We start from the raw sequence: 6,392 nt of genomic DNA, 5'->3' as shown, positions 1-6,392 counted from the left end.
CAGCAAATTGCAACTTTAGTGAGTCTTCACCTGGATTAAGGAGTTGCTAGCCTGAGAATTTATTAAACTTAAGGGCAGGACTCCACGGACGATTCCGACACGATGCACAAAAACGCAGGTGTCACGTCGGATGCAACGGAAATAAGTAAGTAATGCTATTATCAGATCATGTCGCAGCGTTGATGCAACGCAACACGTCACGACTGTCTGATGCAGACGCATTAACGCTGCGACACGATCCGACAATAGAATTACTTACCTTATTTCCGACGTGACGCCTGCGTTTTTGCGCAGCACGGCGGAATCGTCCGTGTAGTCCTGCCCTAAATTGTAGAAACACTAAAAAAAAACAGAAAGGAATGCTACTTCTTTAATCACATTTATAAAACTGAGCTTCCCTTTGGTGTAGATTCTGTGTGTCTGCTGTTCATAAAAGTGCACAATCATAGTTTTTCCAGCATTTACACCAAAATGTTACACTACAATAGACATGTCAAACACATCTAATAAACCTGCACAGAAGCTGGCTTAGTGAGTAAAAATGCTAAGAAGAAATGCAGTTGTACTAACCACAGTGAGGGGCGTGGCAATGTTTGACCACACCCATTTTGTGTCCACACCCCCTAATTACTATGTTCATTGGGCAGGTTATGAAAGTTTGAACACATTTTTGTATTTTTTATGTGTTATTACACTTTTGCTAATGAAGATGAATTGCTCTTTAAGCTGCAAGTCCGTTTTCCCAAGAGACCTGCTTATCTTAAATTGGTACAATTGCATTTTTGCTCATCTTAAATTGTTACAAAAGTATCCAAGTGCATCTGCCACATATTCTCCACATATAGCTTGGTCAGTTGCTATTGGCTGCAGCATCACATTTTTGCCACGGATAGCTTTAGAACTAGACATACAGCATTATTTTTTTTAAAAAAAGTAAAAATTAGTAGTACAGGTATGGGATCCGTTATCTGCAAACCAATTATCCAGAAAGCCCCAAATTACAGAGAGGCCATATCCCATAGACTCAATTTTTTTCTGTAAAATCAAACATGATTTTCTAGTAGATTTAAGATATAAAGCTCCAATATGAAGCCCATTATCCGTAAAACCCCAGGTCCCGAGCATTTTGGATAACAGGTCCCATACCTGTAGTTGGATACCTCAGATTTAACCTAGATATTTTTTTTACTTATATGCCATAACCCCATCCCCACATTGGAACCTCTGTTTTCTTGTTTTGTGTTGAAACTTTCGTATTTAGGTAGGATATTCAGGATTGGTTTTTTTTTTAAATTATTCCTTTTCTTTCATTTCTGTACTCGGCATTATGTTTTATACCTCCCTGTATAAATCCTTATTGCCCATACTATGGGTTGAAGGACACTATCATCAATATTAAAGGTATTTGTTTTTGTGTGAAAAATAACGTGTGGTTTTGTAAATTAGGTAATTTAGGAACAATCACATTTATTTTAATTTCTTTTACTTTTGTGTTTTTTTCCCATTTTTTTTTTCACTTCACTAGTTAGTATTTGCTTTTATTGTGTACTGTATAACAGCCCATAATGTATTAAATGTTTATTAATCTAAATGATACAGGTATGGGACCTGTTATCCAGAACTGGGGTTTTTCATAATTTGGATCTCCATCGAATATCGAAGTCGAAGGATTTAGCGCTATTCGTTTGATCGAACGAAAAACCATTCGATCAAACGATTAAATCCTTCGAATCGTTCCATTCAAAGGATTTTAATCCATCGATCGAACGATTTTTGTTCGACCAAAAAATGCTTACGAAGCCTATGGGGACCTTCCCTATAGGCTAACATTGACCTCGGTAGCTTTTAGGTGGCGAACTAGGGGGTCGAAGCTTTTTCTTAAAGAGACAGTACTTCGACTATCGAATGGTGGAATAGTCGAACGATTTTTAGTTCGAATTGTTCGATTCAAAGTCGTGGTCGAAGTAGCCCATTTGATGGTCGAAGTAGCCAAAAAAAACATTTGAAATTCAAAGTTTTTTTTCCTCTATTCCTTCACTCGAGCTAAGTAAATGGGCCCCTAAGTCTACTAAAAATGTTTTAAACATTAATGAAACCCAAGAGGATTGTTTTGCCTCCTATAAGGATGTATTATATTTTAGTCTGGGTCAAGTACAAGGTACTGTTTTATTATTACACAGAAAAAGGAAGTCATTTTTAAAAATTAGAATTATTTCATTGAAATGGAGTCTATGGTAGATGTCCATCCCATAATTTGGAGCTTTATGAATAACGGGTTTCTGGATAACAAATCCTTTACCTGTAGTACCCTGGTTCTGATTCAATCCATAATTCCCTCAATAATTAAAGGGGCAGTATACACCTACTGTATGTACAAATTTGTTCTTGTACTTGTATTCTTTTAATTAAAAAAAAAACTTTATTGTTTTCCTCCTATAATCCACTGAAGGATCATCTTCCACTGTTTGTTAAGGGCAATGGTACATGTAGTTTGGGTGTTTCTGTTGTCTTGGCATTTAATTGCTCATTGGGTGGTCAACTAAACTGTCCTGGAAATACAGTTCCACTTGCAGGTAGGCAGTTATTACTTGTGTATAATAAATATGCAATTTCTCTTGCATAAAAAAGGGAAAAAATGAATTGATATAAACGTACCTAGAACACTACTCCAAGCTCTTTGGAAATTTACATATATTTTTTATTTTAAGTGGTTTTTGGATATTTGCCATTTTAGACTGCTAATATCAGGCTTTCACAGTGTCAATGACCTTAGAGTAACTAAGTCGTCTTGGAAGATGACTGTGGGCAGGTTTGTTGGCCTCACTACAGCTCAAAACTTTTGAAGAGTCCCAGGCTCCCCACCCAGCTTACTTCTGTAACTGCAGGGAGATGGGGGAGAAGCATGGGTTGTTAATTGACTGTGTGGGTGATGCATAGTCAGCCAGTTTGAATCAACTATTTGGTTTTTGCCCAACTTTCCAGATAGCTTTCTAGCTGAGGATCAGGGCAGCATAGTCCCATTCCTTGTTCAATAAACTGCTAACTGTCTGAGGTGGCCAAATCAGCAGCGTCAATTAGACCATGTATAGCCAGCGGAACTGGAAAAAGAGATTGAGAAAGATCACCAATGAACCATTTATGTCTTACCAAAGGAGTGCCCATACTTTACTAATGTGGGGTCTACTTTTAGTCATGTTTTACCATTATCTAAATCCATAAAAGCATTGTTAGCACTCTGATCCTTGAAAAATATTACTTCAATGTTGATTTATGAGAAAATGTATATTGCTATATTTAACAAACAACTATTTCTTATGTGACCTTAAAGGAGTGGTTCACCTTTAAGGTACCTTTTAGTATGTTATAGAATGGCCAGTTATAAGCAACTTTTCAACTGGTCTTCATTATTTATTTTTTATAGTTGTATAATTATTTGTCTTTCTCTTCTGACTCTTTGCAGTTTTCAAATGGGCATTGCTGACCCTGTCTAAAAAGCAAATGCTCTCTAAGGCTACAAATGTATTGTTATTGCTACTTTTTATTACTCATCTTTCTATTCAGGCCTTACCTACTCATATTCCAGTCTTTTATTCAAATAAGTGCATGGTTGCTAGGGTAATTTGGGCCCTAGTTACCAGATTGCTTAAAATGCAAATTGAAGAGCTGCTGAATAAAAAGCTAAATAACTCAAAAACCTTCAATAATAAAAAAAAAAATGAAAACAAATTGCAATTTGTCTCAGAATATCACCCTCTACATCATACTAAAAGTTATCTCAAAGGTGAACAACCCTTTAACATAATAATTATCATGAAACAGGAGGGTGATATAGACAGTGTCTTGAGGTCTACTGATCACCAGCTAAAGGTCTACTGGTAGAGCCTTAACAACAAAGATAAAAACAATAAACTTTAAAAATGAATGATTAAGTACACATTACAATGCTTGGTTATAGGTGCATGTTTAGAGCAATGGCTATTACCCTTTAACTTTTAGGGGTGGTTTATCAAGAGGCGAATTGAAAATTTCTAAATTTGAATTTTCAAGTTTTTTTAATGGTAAAAACTGGCAAATTCTACTAGGGAGTTATTCAAATTCAATTCAAGTTTTTCAAAAAATTTGAATTAGATTTTTGCGATTTATCATACTCTGGCCCTTTAAGAACTCGAATTCGACTATTCGCCACATTAAACCTGCCGAATTTCTGTTTAAGTCAATGAGAGTCCAGGGATCAATTTGGAGTTGTTTGCAGCCTTCCTGACATTTGAGTTTTTTCCAGAGAAAAAACTCAAATCGAGTTTGTAAAATTCAAATCGAATTCGATTTGAATTTGATTTGAGTTTTCAGGTCGATTCAATTCACCTGAGTTGGGAAAAATGTGATTTTATTAATACATTTCGATTGGTCGAATTTCAAGTTTATGGGAGTTTTTGAAAACGCACATGAATTTGAAATTCAACCGTTGATAAATGGGCCTCTTAATGTATGTATTTACTTTATGTAGCAGGGCTCAGCACTGGTTGCCAAACTGTGGGACCTGCCTTTATAGGGTGAAACTTGTGGCAAATGCCTCCTAGAAATTTATAGAAACTCAGCCTGAACCCTGTTATCCAATTCGCTCCAAAATATACATCAATGCTTTTTCCTGTTCTGTCTTATATGATGAATGACTCTACATTTTCAACTGATATGCTGTTCCTATGTCATATCTGACTAAGTGATCCAATGTGGCCATACAGAGAGTGACAATTCCATTGGTAAAAATCGAAAAATAGCTGCAACTGACCAGAACATGCAACGTGGCAGTAGATCTGTCCAAATTGAAAATGTAGGACAGTAGAATGATCTATAGAAACAGCCTACCTGGTGCTATAAACTGTTGCTAGTATGGTTGCATTCTGGGCATGTATGGCCAGCAGCTTTATATAAAAACAGACAATACATGATATGCAACAGTGCACCAGGTATATGTAACTATGGAATGCAGTCAGTACAGAAATGTGTTCATTCAGTAAACACACACACTATCAAATATGTATTTGAATTTGTTTTACTTTGAGCGATAGGTGTGTTTACTGCATGAAAGCATTTGTGTACTGATTGTGTTTTATCTGCATTTCATGACCACATATATCTGGTGCACTGAAACACATTCATTTTTATGCTGGGTAGGGCAGGAGCATATGGGCAAGGGCACATATACAGCATGAAATACTCTTTGTATATTATCAACTATAATATGGAGTAATACAGTGGAGCTGCTTGCCATCGTTTAAAACTTTTATGTAAGGAAGGATGTAATAGTAATTGAACTAGGGATGCACCGAATCCACTATTTTGGATTCGGCCGAATCCCCGAATCCATCTTGGAAGATTCGGCAGAATACCGAACCGAATCCGAACCCTACTTTGCATATGCAAATTAGGGGCGGGAAAGGAAAAAGTGGAAAAAAATTGATTTGCTTTCTTGTTTTGTAACACAAAGTTGCATGAAATCCTGCCCACCCCACAATTTGCATATGCAAATTCGGTTCGGCCAGGCACAAGGATCCGAATCCTGCTGAAAAAGGCCGAATCTTGGCCGAATCCCGAACCGAATCCTGGATTCGGTGCATCCCTAAATTGAACTTAAACTGTCAATTAAATTAAGCAATATAGTAATTTCAGCAGTTGAGGTTTGCATGCATAATACAATTTACAGTTAATTACATGAATGCATTGGATAATAATGCATGAAACCAGATATAGGAGGAAAACACTTCACTACGAAGCAATATGAAGCAAAAAAAATAAATAAATAGTGCTTTTCCTTTTTTTAGTTGACTGTTTTTCAAATACAAACATTCTCTACATTTATAACATTACTAGGATATTTCAGGACATTTCAGGATGTAGGATGATTAATGTATAAATTTGCAATGCCTTATTATGCTTTATTTAAACTTAATATTTGCAACTATGGTAACAGTTATAACAGCTGCCTTTAAAGGAAAACTATACCCCCAAAATTAATACTTACGCAACAGATAGTTTATATCAAATTGAATGACATATAAAAGAATCTTACCAAACTGGAATATATATTTACATAAATATTGCCCTTTTACATCTCTTGCCTTGAACCACCATTTCGTGACTCTATCTGTGCTGCCTCAGAGATCACCTGACCAGAAATACTACAACTCTAACTGTAACAGGAAGAAGTGTTGAAGCAAAAGGCAGAACTCTGTCTGTTAATTGGCTCATGTGACCTAACATGTGGTTTGTATGTGTACACAGTGAATCTTACGATCTCAGGGGGCGGCCCTTATTTTTTAAAATGGCAATTTTCTATTTATGATTACCCAATGGCACATACTACTAAAAAAGTATATTATTATGATAATGGTTCA

Source organism: Xenopus laevis, chromosome 1S (genome assembly GCF_017654675.1).
Source record: "Xenopus laevis strain J_2021 chromosome 1S, Xenopus_laevis_v10.1, whole genome shotgun sequence".
Lineage (NCBI taxonomy): Eukaryota > Metazoa > Chordata > Amphibia > Anura > Pipidae > Xenopus > Xenopus laevis.
Note: the sequence above shows the minus strand (reverse complement) of the source record.